General features: G+C 46.8%; 1 pseudogene; it reads right to left on the bottom strand.

Annotated features, from left to right (window-relative positions):
• LOC106730011 overlaps positions 1-7,606 on the bottom strand; it is a 49,081-nt pseudogene extending 41,475 nt beyond the window's left edge.
• Positions 7,607-13,096: the final 5,490 nt, after the last annotated feature.

The following is a 13,096-nucleotide window of genomic DNA, read 5'->3' as shown; positions in this document are numbered from 1 at the left end:
TACAATCTTTAATTAAAAGGTCCCAAAGAATAAATTGTAAGGATAATATGGGGAGGCCTTTTGGAAAGGGAACAGGCAGGTTTCTCCAGGTTCTAAGTTTGGTGTGTAAAACTCCTCGAGGAGCTGAGTAGGGGAGGGGACAAAAGCATAGGTGATTCTTCTCCCCAAGCAAACTGGTAAAGAATGGAGAAAAGATCGATAGTTCTGGTGGTAGTGGGGGGTGACGTAGGGAAGGCACAGGGGGTCCCCAAGTCTATAAGGAAAATGCTCTCCAAGGGCCTCAAGCTGAGCATGGATCCAATTAGCTGACTGATATTTGGATATATTTAAGATGGAGCCATGTTGGAAAGGGTTGCACTTGGCCTTGGGAATTTTGATAAGCTTTTAAAATTCAGTGGACACCAACATTGAAATTGTGGATGCAGGCTTCCTCCGAGTTTTGCTGCATACATTGGAAAAGAGGAGGTGCTCCTCATCACGTGGAGCTGGAGGATGTCATGACAGTTGGCGTGCTGCCCCTCCATGTACCTTCTGACAGTCAATCACTTCCCAGAGTTTCTCTCCATTACCCTCCCTCACTTGATTCAGCAAGGTCTAGACCTGGAGGATTGGGGTAAATCTAGGACATCTTTCAACAGACTGAACTTCTGTTGCAGCCCATTGGTGAGATAAGAAGTAAGGAGGCAGGGCACAACCACTGAAGGAAGGACAAAGCAGTTGAGGACAGGACACCCTCGTTAGAACCAAGAAGGCAGAAGATTCTACTGCCAGGAGACCTTGAGCCTCAAGGCACAGCCACAGGCCCATGTTTCCGAGGTCGCCCGTAAAAGGCTAGAGGGGGGGGGGCTGATTCCTGGAAATCCCTGTCCCTTCCCCAGAGCAGCTGGGCTCACCCTCCTGCTCACTAGCATATGGAATTACTGAGCCTGTAAAGACTAACAGCCCCACACCTCATGGTTGCTCGCTCTCTCGCCTCTGAGACAGCCTCGCCTGCCTGTGGACTGCGTGTCTTTCACTGTAAACAGCCCACACCTCTCAGTCTCCCTCCCTCTGGCCTTCTGAGACGGTCCACATTCTGCCTATGGAGTGTGTGTCTCCTAAGTCACTTTTGATTCTGAGATGGGCCCCACTCTGTCTATGGAGTGTGTATTTCTCTAAATAAACTTGCTTTCACTTTACTGTACCTCACTCTGGAATTCTTTCCTGCCTGAGGCAAGAATCTATTATCTGGCAACATTGAATAATTGTGACTTTGGTGAAAGGTTTACTGAATCTTCCTTAGTATGATACAGAATAGTCTACAAAAATATGTAAAATATCATACTTAAAGGTGAAATATTGAAAATATGAGCAAATGATGCCAAATACCATTGCTTCTATTCAAAATCATTCCAGAGGTTTTTACCCAGTGCAATAAAATACATTTTTAAAAGATATAAAGGCTAGAAAAAATTTGATTGTCATACTTCACAGATGACACATGGTAAATTAAAATAGCAAAAAGAACTTAGAGAAACACTATTTGAATTAACAAGTGAATTCAGACGCTATACAAATTGCTAGAAAAAGTCTGCATAAACATAACTTGTACTTTCATGTGACAGCAGCAACCTTTTTTTAAAAATGAAAAATTAAGGAAGAAATAAAAATACCTGCACATCATACATATTCAACTAAAGACTTGTAACTAATCTATATAAAGAACACAACTCAATAACACAAACAATCCAGTAAAAAACAGAGAATCTTACTAAAGAAGCTACATGAAAAAAAAAGGCTCAAAATCTTCATTAGGGAAATGAAAATTAAAATCATAATAAGATACCATCATACAGCCACTAGAATGGCTAAAATTCAGAAGCCATCCACACCAAGTGCAAATGAAGATGTAAAGCAACTAGAACTTGCATATGCTGCTGCCAGGAAGTTAAAATGGTACAAGCAGTCTGGAGAACAGTTTGGAAGGTTCTTAAAAAGTCCAACAGATACCTGTCATGAGTCCCACCAATTCTACTCCCAGGTACTTGGCCAAGAGAAATGAAGACATGTCCGACAAACACATGCACTTCAATATTTACAGCAGCTTTATTTATAACAGCCGCACACTGGCAAGAACTCAGAAGTCCATCAACAGGTAAATGGACAAACAAATCATGATGTCTCCATACAATGGAACACCACTAAGTGACCAAAAAATAAGAGGATTATTAAGATGCATGACAACCTAATCCTATAAATAACCCAGATGCTGACAGTCAAATGAACCAACTTTAATAAAAGCCGTGCAGTGGAGCACCATAGAGCAATGAAAACAATGATTGCTACAGGCAGTGATATGCGTACATAGACAAACATAAGAATGAGGGGAAGAAAGCCAGACACAAAATAATGCTCTACATTTTTATGTATATAAAGTTTTTTTTAAGGTAAAACTTACCTATTTTGGTAGACGTTTGGGGCAGTGATTACTTTGGGGAAAAGGAGTTAGTGACTTAGAAGGGGCATGAAGTGAATTTTGGGGTGTTGAAACTGGATCTATTTCCACCCAGTGTGCAGCCGAATCATGAGCCACCCCCCAAAATACCCACACACAATCCCACAGGCCTAAAACACATGTTATTTTAAAATTCCTGAACACACAACCCACACAGCATGTTTGCAAATACACACAATGAACAACTCATCTCTCAGAATACACAACCCATAAGCCCCATGAACCTAAACACACAGTCACAAACAACTCAGATTACTAAATATACAGAAGACTATCCCACAGACACTGAAAACACATGTCAGCAATTCTACCAGGTTCTTCAACCATTACACTCCAGAAGTAACACAAAGAGGATACATGAATGCTTCAACGCACACAAAATCCTTATGCACACACTCACAAACTATCCTTGAATATACACCCATCACACTCAGATACACACAAAACACAAAAACATCAACAATATACTGTAAGTATATTAGATTTAACCAGAAAATACCTAAAAGCATTTCCAAACATGAAGACAGATTGCATTAGCATTTAGTTGCATAATGTTCAAAAAAGATTTAAGTGCAACAGACTACAATGGTTTCCTGTGGGAGAGAGGACTGGGATGGCAGGGGAAAGGAGATGGGAGGAGGACTCAGCACTGCCTATTCCACTTCACACAACTTCACTTTGAACTATGCAAAGGTACTACATGTTCAAGTATTTTATGACAATCATTTAAAAGGTGAAAAAACAAATACTTAGCAGCAATATAATATATTGAGAAACAAAAAGGAGTGATTTCTGTTCTTGAACATGTGGGCTGGGTGACCATTGTTTCATTGCCTGGGGCTTCCCTGCAGAAAGGCTCATGAGCGAGGCTGGTCCTGCTGGATACTGGTTGGAGCACAAGGACTGCTTCCTTACAAACGCTGCACAGACAGAAGGGGACAGCTCAGATCTGCTGAGACGATCTGAATTTCAAACACTCGGTTTCACATAGCCATAAATAAGTAAGTGTTTATCAGACAAGTCTTAACTTCTCAATTTTTCAGTCTATTTTCTGTTGAAGTCAGTCAAAAGCCAGGAAGGAAACACAGTGGGATGAGGGACACTAAACTAGGTGGACGGACAAAGAAATGAAATAAAGGGAACATCAAACAACACCTTTGTGCTATGAATCTGAAAAACAATTTATAAATTGCCTAAAGCCTTAAACATAAGACAAGACACTATAAACCTCTAAGAAGAAAACATAGGCAAAATATTATCTTACATAAATCTTAGCAACGTCCTCCTAGGGCAGGCAACCCAAGGAACAGAAATAAAAGCAAAAAACATCCAAATGGGACCTAACTAAACTTACAAGCTTTTGCACAGCAAAGGAAACCATAAGCAAAACAAAACGACAACCTAGAGAATGGAAGAAAATATCTGAAAAAAAATGAGACTGACAAGGGCTCAATTTCTAGAATATATAAACAGCTCCTACAACTTAATAAGAAAAAAACAAACAACCCAATCCAAAAATGGGCAGAAGAACTAAACAAGCAGCTCTCCGATGAAGAGATACAAATGGCCAATACGCACATGAAAAAAAGCTCAATATCACTAATTATCACAGAAATGCAAATCAAAACTACAATGAGGTATCAACTCACACCAGTCAGAAGGCCATCATTGAAAACTCCACAAACAATAAATGCTGGAGAGGCTGTGGAGAAAAGGGAACCCTCCTACGCTGCTGGTGGGAATGCAGTTTGCTACAGCCATTACCGAAAACACTATGGAGATTACTCAAAAGACTAAAAACAGAGTTAACATACAGTCCAGCAATCCCAATCCTGACATATATCCAGAGAGAATTCTGACTCAAAAAGACACCTGCACCCCAATGTTCACAGCAGCACTATTTACAACAGCCAAAATATGGAAACAACCTACATTCCCATCGACAGATGACTTGATAAAGAAATTGTGGTATATTTATACAATGGAATACTACTGAGCCATAAAAAAGAATAAAATAATGCCATTTGCAGCAACATGGATGGCCCTGGAGAATGTCATTCTAAGTGAAGTAAGCCAGAAAGAGAAAGAAAAATACCATATGGTACCCCTCATATGTGGAATCTTAAGGGAAAAAAAGGACAAAGGAACTTAATTACAAGCCAAAAACAGACTCACAGACACAGTAAATAAACTTACGGCTACCAGGGGGGGAAGGCGGTGGGAAGGGATAAATTGGGAGTCCGAGATTTGAAAATACTGACTGGCATGTGTAAAATATTTAAACAAGTTAATAATTCATAGCACAGGGAGCTATATTTGATATCTTGTAGTAGCTCATGGTGAAAAAGAATACGAATGCGAATATATATATATCCGTGTATGAGTGAAGCCTTGTGCTTTACACCAGAAATTGACACACTGTAAACTCACTGTACTTCAATAAAAAAAATGAATAAAATAAAATAAATTGCCTAAAGAGCCACAACCAGTTGTGCTGCCACCCTGTAATGTGGAAGGAACTTCTGGTTCTTGCCTTCCTGCCAAAGCCCTGCATGGAACGTCTCCCCACACCCACCCAGGCCCTTTAATGAAACTAAAATGAAACCAAATACATGTATACATATATATACGTATGACTGAACCTATGATGCATACTAGAAATTGACACATTGTAACTGACTACATCCCAATTAGAAAAAATTTAAACAATAAATAAATAAGTAAATATATCAGTTATTTAAGTGTCATTAATCTCTCAATCAAGAAATCCTTTAACCCAGCACTGTTAACCAACATTTACTAAATACTAATAAAGCACAATACAGATTAAACATATTAAATGTCATCAACCTGAAGATTAAAAGCTATCTGGACCCAGAATTCCAATTCCATTATTTGTACTTGGATCTTACTTAAGAACGGGAAAAAAATTACACTAAGAGGACTGGACATTTCATCTGATAGAGACATGTCACGTAAATCGACAGCCGTGATAGTTACCAGATCTAAATCATCTTCAGGCTAGGAAAACTTCTTACATTAAAAAAAAACTTTTCACCTGACGTGTCATGAAACTAAGAAATTTTTTCAGTACACACTTAAGCTTTAATTTCTCCTAAGGGCCCAAGGACGTGATGAGCAATTCAGCACTGGCACCACGAAAGGTGCTGAACCAAAGAGGACCACAGAAAACGCATGCGAGGGGGGCAAATCAGACAATGATTTCGGGGCTGTGCACACATACCACTGCGAACCGCCTACCAGACCATGGCCACCGCCCCGAGCATCAGAAGAACTTCGCGGCTACACAGTCTTACGTCAAGGGTCAGGACACGAGGCCAGCACCAGGGGCTGGGGAGCCTTGTTTCCGTTCGGGGGGGGGGGATCCCTGAGTGCCGGGGTCCCGGCCTCCACCCCAACACCGCGCCCCTCACCACCTCCCGCGCTCAGCGAGGGCCGCCCGGGAAGCGCCGCGAGCAGCGCCCCAGCACGAGCGGCCCGACTACCCCCTCCCCACCCCTACGAGACCCTCCACGGCGCGCGGAAGGCTGGGCAGCACGCTGGGGGCTGGGCAGCACGCTGGGGTCTGGGCCGGGGTCGGGCACGGGGTTGGTGTCGTGGGACCGGGCCCGACGCCGCAGCTGCGTCCGCCGAGGCCGGGCGGGGGCGGACACTCACCACACCACGCGGTGGGAGCCCTCGCCGGGGTCGCAGGTTGCTGGAGCGCGACCCACGCCGAGCACCTGCCCGCGGACCGCCTCGGGGCCCGCGCCCGCCGCACCCTTGCCGGGCACGAAGCCCCGCGGCCGCCGCTCGGCCCACGCGCGCCTCCCGGAGGGACCGCGCCGCCGCCGCTGCAGCCGCCGCCGCTGCAGCCGCCGCCGCTGCAGCCGCCGCCGCTGCAGCCGCCGCCGCTGCAGCCGCCGCCGCTGCAGCCGCCGCCGCTGCAGCCGCCGCCGCTGCAGCCGCCGCCGCTGGCGGGTGGGAGCAGGACCGGCGCCCCGGGGGAGACCCGCAGAGACGCCGCCCGCTCGAACGACCGCCGCCTGCCCACCGGACGAACTGACGATTGGGTGGGCGGAGGAAGAGGCACACCAAAGGAGAGCGCCGGGGCGGGCCCGGGCAGCGCGCTCAGGGCGGGGGACACCTGTACAAACTGCTGTCAACCCAGTATTTAGAAAATAATACTGGGACCTCAAGGCTTAGGCCGCGAGGCCAGCACCCGGGGATGGGGAGCCTTGTTTCCGTTCTGGGGGGGGGGGAATCCCTGAGTGCCGGGATCCCGGCCTCCACCCCAACACCGCGCCCCTCCCCACCTCCCGCGCTCAGCGAGGGCCGCCCGGGAAGCGCCGCGAGCAGCGCCCCAGCACGAGCGGCCCGACTCCCCCCTCCCCACCCCTACGAGACCCGCGGCGCGCGGAAGGCTGGGCAGCCCGCCTGGGGTCGGGGCCGGGGTCGGGCCCGGGGTTGGTGTCGCGGGGCCGGGCCCGTACGCCGCAGCTGCATCCCCCGAGGGCGGGCGGGGGCGGACACTCACCACACCACGCGGTGGGAGCCCTCGCCGAGGTCGCAGGTTGCTGAGCGCGGCCCACGCCGAGCACCTGCCCGCGGACCGCCTCGGGGCCCGCGCCCGCCTCCGCCTTGCCGGGCACGAAGCCCCGTGGCCGCCGTTCGGCCCACGCGCGCCTCCCGGAGGGACGGCGCCGCCGCCGCTGGAGCCGCCGCCGCTGGCGGGTGGGAGCAGGGCCGGCGCCCCGGGGGAGACCTGCAGAGCCGCCGCCTGCTCGACCGACCGCCGCCAGCCCAACTGACGAACTGACGATTGGGTGGGCGGAGGAAGGGGCGCGGCAGAGGACGCCGGGGCGGGGCCGGGTAGCGTGCGCGCGGATTGGCTCTCGTGGCCTGTGGGCGGGGCTGCGCACTTGGGGCGGGGACACATATGTAAACTGCCCTCTACTCAAATTTTAGAAAGTAATAGTGAGATTCAAGGGTTAGGTCTGGAGGCCGGTACCCGGGGCTGGGGAGCTTAGTTCCCGTTCTGGGGGTGGGGTCCCTGGGTGCCGGGGTCCCATCCTCCACCCCGCACACCCAACTCCCCGCGCCCAGCGAGGGCCGCCCGGGAAGCGCCGCGAGCAGCGCCCCAGCCCGAGCGGCCCGGCTCCCCCCTCCCCACCCCCCCGAGTCCCGCGGCGCGCGGTAGGCTGGGCAGCCTGCCTGGGGTCGGGGCCGGAGTCGGGCCCGGGGTTGGTGTCGCGGGGCCGGGCCCGACGCCGCAGCTGCATACGCCGAGGCCGGACGGGGGCGGACACTCACCACACCACGCGTTGGGAGCCCTCGCCGGGGTCGCAGGTTGCTGGAGCGCGGCCCACGTCGAGCACCTGCCCGCGGACCGCCTCGGGGCCCGCGCCCGCCGCACCCTTGCCGGGCACGAAGCTCCGCGGCCGCCGCTCGGTCCACGGCGCGCCTCCCGGAGGGACGGCGCCGCCGCCGCTGCATCCGCCGCCGCTGGCGGGTGGGAGCAGGGCCGGCGCTCCGGGGGAGACCCGCAGAGCTGCCGCCCGCTCGACCAACTGCCGCCTGCCCTCCTGACGAACTGTAATACTGTGCTCCAGAAATTGACACAACATTGTAAACTGTACTTCAACTAAAAAAAAAAATCCCAAAGGGTCAGGAAAATGCAAGAAAAATAAAAAAGAAAACTCATATATACAGAACCTTCTCCTAAGTGTCTGGCATGAGTTTCAGGGAGTGGTTGGGAGTATTGTCATTATTGTGAGGTGGTGGCTCTGGAGAACCCCCTTGGGAGGCTTGGGAGCCAGAGGGCCAGGGGACCATGAAAAAGAGCTGTAAAGACCCATTTCCATCTCTCCCCCGCCACCCCCTCCTCTCCCAGCACCCAGAGAACTGAGTAGGCAGACAGTGAATGGTTAAATTATATGGTGCACAATTTCTATTCCACGTGTAAGCACTGCTCTAATGGATGGGCCCCAGCAGCCTTGCAGGACTTCTAGCCCAGCTGGACCAGCCTGGGGCAAAGCCTCTTTGTCTCAGGACTTAGCAGAGGGTCCCTGAGCAGGACAGAGTTGACAGGAAACAGTATTAGACCTTTAGATATGTCAAAATTGAAAGAGGCTTAAACAGTGTTTGGAGGCTACATAGCTCTTCTTTTGTGAGTGCATTTTTATCACTTCATCACCAAGATAATACATGTTCACTGCAGCAGTTTTAGATAATATAGCCAAGGAGGAGCAATAGCCCAGTGGTAGAGCGCCAAGGCCCTGGGTTCCATCCCCAGTACCTCCATTAAATAAATAAAATAAGTAAATAAACCTAATTATTTATTTTTATTAAAAATAAATAAACAAAATAAATAAATAGATAAATCTAATTACCTCCTCTTCCAAAAAGAAAGAAAATATAGCCAAGCAGAAAGAGTAAAATAATTCTTGATCCCAGACATAGATTGTTTCCTTAATAATATATTGTGACATTTTCCCAATCATTAGTCATCATTTTAAACAATTCCCATCATTTTTAACAGACGCCCAATACGCCATTAAATAAGCCTACCCATGTTTATTTAACCAATTCCCCATTACAGGAATTGTAACCTGCCTTCAATATGCTGTTACTGAAAAGAAAGCTGCAATGATGTTTATTCCTTATGAATTTTATAAATCCCTATTCATTTGGTGTTTATTGGAACCCTGCCTCCTTTTCCAAACTTGGCAATTAAACCCAAAGGGAACTGACTTTCTTCCCCAGTCTGAGAACCTGCTCTCAGTGTGGCGGTGGTACCCTAAGTGGGCTCTCTCCTGGGCTGCTCGGGTCCAGGAACTGGCCGATAGGGAGTCTGTGTTCTTGGGTCTGAATGCTTAGAACCTCCTACATGACACCGGGCTGATGGTGTCAGGGCCAGGGCTTTCAGGCTCTGCGTATGCAGGCCAGTTCATGAAGTGTCCGAAACCTGTGCTCCTAACTCCAAAGAGCTGTTACTGACACTCTGGCTGTTAGTTTCCAAAAGACTGGGAAAAGAGCTCACATTGGCGGAGCAACACAAATCATCACCACTCCTGGGAAGACAGTGCGTCCACAGCCCCACTCTCCCCATGGAAAAGAGCTCTGAGCAGTGGTCGTGTCAAATCATGTAAAACTGGTGAGGCTGCAGAAAAAGGGGAAAGAATAATCCTGGGGAAAACAGTTGGCTGACTTCCTAGGTAATGATTTATAAGCCGCGTCTCTGAATCCCCCAGCTCCTGCGTGAGGCCAGTACAGCAACGTGTTTTAAGTTGCTGCTGGATCTGGTATGTAGTGGGCTGTTTCCTCCTGCAGCTGACACAGCGCTGGGCCTGAAGATGCGAATAAGGAGAAAGGGTGTCAGCATGACGTCTCCGTGGAAGACCTCACCGCACCACTCAGAGCCGTCGTTCGGGCAACTGGGTTGGTCAGAACCTTTGACAAAGTGATTCTGAGACCTTCCTCTGGTTATCTGAACTGCTCCATTGCTAAATCTCCTGGAATGATGACTTTCTCTCTTCTTAGTCATCCACATGCCTATCACATTTTGAAATATTCTTTTCCTAATATAAAATTTCACTGTATTCAACACAAAATGTGTTCTGGAAGGTGGGTGGGGTTTGACGAGCCAGGCCATGCCAGATGGGTTACATGAGAACTGGCTCGTTGTGTGAGTTTGTTGCTTTAAGGGCATCTGGGGCATAGATACAACTGGTTTTTTAAAATTATTTTTCTGACTCGATGCTTCAATTCATGTTCTGTATTTTAGGTCACAGAAAAATCCCCCTATGTTATTTCAGGACAGGTTGAGTTCTGACCACAGGAAGCTACTCTGCCGTGAGTTCTCCTAGGCCGCTAACATAATTTTAAAGGCTGATCTTAATCTGCGTCCTCTACTGACAGCAGAAAACTCAGAGTGTCCAAAGCAACTTGTATTTCCAGGCTCCAGTGCCCCAAACAATCCAGGATCTGGACTAAATGAGCTGCTCCAGGCACAGGCTGCCCAGTTCAATCCCTTCGGGAGAATGTGCACCTGTCAGGGAAATGCTGAGTGACCATACCCCAAAGAGATACCTCCGATCTTTTTGGCTTTTCCACCTCTTACCAAAAAGCCTGAAGAAAGCTTAAAATCTCTGGCCCAATTTAGCTCTTCAGATATTTGGTCTGAGCTCAGATATCAGTGTGACTGATTATTTATTTGTTTGTAATTGGTCATTTAGCATCGTGTTAGGTGTTGCCCTACTTTGTGGGTGGGAGTCACTGGAAAAGCAGAAATGAGTTATAAAGATTTTGATAAATGTCTGTAGGGGCAAAGAAAATCATGGTATGATGAAAATGTGGACTCCAGAAGATGCTCACACGTTATCTGCAACAGCAACCCAAAAAGAAACGAACTAAAGCCTGGTTAAGTCCCAGTAGAACCTACAAGCAGCTGTCCCTATGGATGGGCAAATGTACCTTCCTACCTGTCCTGGACCATCCCCAATTTTGTGTCTTGTCTCATCAGGGGTGTTACTAACACTCCTTGTCTTTCTCAAAGTATCCCAGTTTGGGTAACTGTATGCTCACCCTATCCCTGGGGATCCTAGAAGCCGTGGGTAATATTTAAACCCAGAAAACCCAAGAATATGTAGTAAAATGATACCAGAAGCCTTCAGTTAAAGGGACAGAAAGGCTCTGTACTGCACTGCCCAATACCATAGCCACTGATTACACGAGGCCATTTACATTTGAATTAATTAGAATCGAATACAATTTAAAATTCAGTTCATCAATGTATTTCCAACAGTTAAATTGCTCAACAGCCACCTGTAGCTGGTGGCATGTGTGTTGGGCAGAGAAGATACAGTATGTTTCCATCATTGCAGAAAGTCCTATGGGATATTGCTCGCTTAGAAGTCACCTATTTATCCATCAAAGACCCTAATGTGGGCAGTTCACCCCCAGATTAGTCCGGCTTGCAGCAAGTGCAGTAAAATCTTATCTAGGGGAGCAGTTTAAGTTTCCTGAAAGCCATGCTCATCTGGGTTTGTGTCATTTCCCGAGGCCTTCGGAAGCTTTCTGCTTGTGCCTCACAGCCTCTAAAAAGATTTGTGAGCTGCAGGAAAGAAAACAAAATAGGCTTATTCTGCTGGCTAAGCACTTCAGCCGCAGCTTAAGATTTACTCTGCGGTACCTTCCTCTTGAAACATGACTACTGTTGTACAGTCCTTTGCAGAATTCCCTTGCTTTTCAGAATTCTTTCTTGGTTCCTATTTTTAACAGAACTTTATTACTTGCACGCCTCTCTTTTTTGTGGATTTTGGAAACTTTCTGCTTGCTACACGTGACTCTTGATGGGATGTTTTTTCTCCCCCATATCCTGAGTCTGCTTAGTGGGTTTTTTCTAATCACTTCTAAGTTCCATTTAAAATCATTGGGATTCTGTAAAAACATAGTAACTGCACTCAATAGTTAATACCTTAATTGGAGATCTTTGACTCATGATAGCACTTAATTTCTAAAAATCAAAAGACCAACCAATACAATGAACTGTTCTGAAAAGGAGTTTGCAAGTGTGAGTCCATTAGTCACATGCAAAGGTGTCTTTTTCTGAGTTTATTTACATAGTGAACTGAACGTCAGTTCACTAGAACGTTTTTGTCTGAACTTGCCCACCTCTGACAGCTGACTTGAAGCAGCATTTTATATGTATATTGCTGATTGCAAGTGTGAACCATCTCTTATTTTTCTCTAAAACAGCAACTTTGCTTTAGCATTTTTCTTATTCTTTGTTGGTTATTTGGTTACTTAACACAACTACTTTTGTTTGTATTGAGGGGAGGTAATTAGGTTTGTTTATTAGTTTATTTATTTAATGGCGGCACTGGGGATTGAACCCAGGACCTTTGGCATGCTAAGCACATGCTCTGCCACTGGGCTGTCCCCTCCCACATCCTGATATGACTACTTGGACATGCCTTTTGTCTTCCAGTAGCTCTTACAATAATAAAAGTTTTTCCTAAGGGATAAATCAAAATTAAAAAGTAAAACATAAAATATGTATTCCACTGCTAGGATGACAGTGTGGAAAATAAAATGATTACATTTACAGAGTGGAGTCAGAATTCTTATTTTCAGTTGTTAATATTTACTAAGCATCTGACGTTTTCCAGTAATTTTTGAAGTAAAGATTCTCAGGCAGTAAGATGGTTAAGGCCACTCTGCAAACTCATCTGAATCACATTATCTGAATGCACTTTGAGACTTTTTTTAAAAAAAACAAATGACATCACCTTTCATAGCAGTGAACAACAGTTATTCTTAGACATTTCCAAAATATGCCTTAAAAGACAGAAAACTGCTTAGTTTTATTGAGTTCCTCCAGGATTATCACAGGTTATTTTCAAAATATTTTTCTGTCTGAGTGCATGAAATTTGTTTTAAACTCATCTCTGGGAGTGAAACCTGCAATTATTTTTAACAAAAGTTCTATATCTTGTTAATGATTTAATTCAGTGTTAAGTGTCTTTTCATCTACTCACAGAAATGAATGTCTAAATAGAAAAATGAAATTAGCCAGAAAGGAAAAAGATTGACAAGCAA

Source organism: Camelus ferus, chromosome 20 (genome assembly GCF_009834535.1).
Source record: "Camelus ferus isolate YT-003-E chromosome 20, BCGSAC_Cfer_1.0, whole genome shotgun sequence".
Lineage (NCBI taxonomy): Eukaryota > Metazoa > Chordata > Mammalia > Artiodactyla > Camelidae > Camelus > Camelus ferus.
Note: the sequence above shows the minus strand (reverse complement) of the source record. Positions and strands in the feature narration are given on the sequence as shown.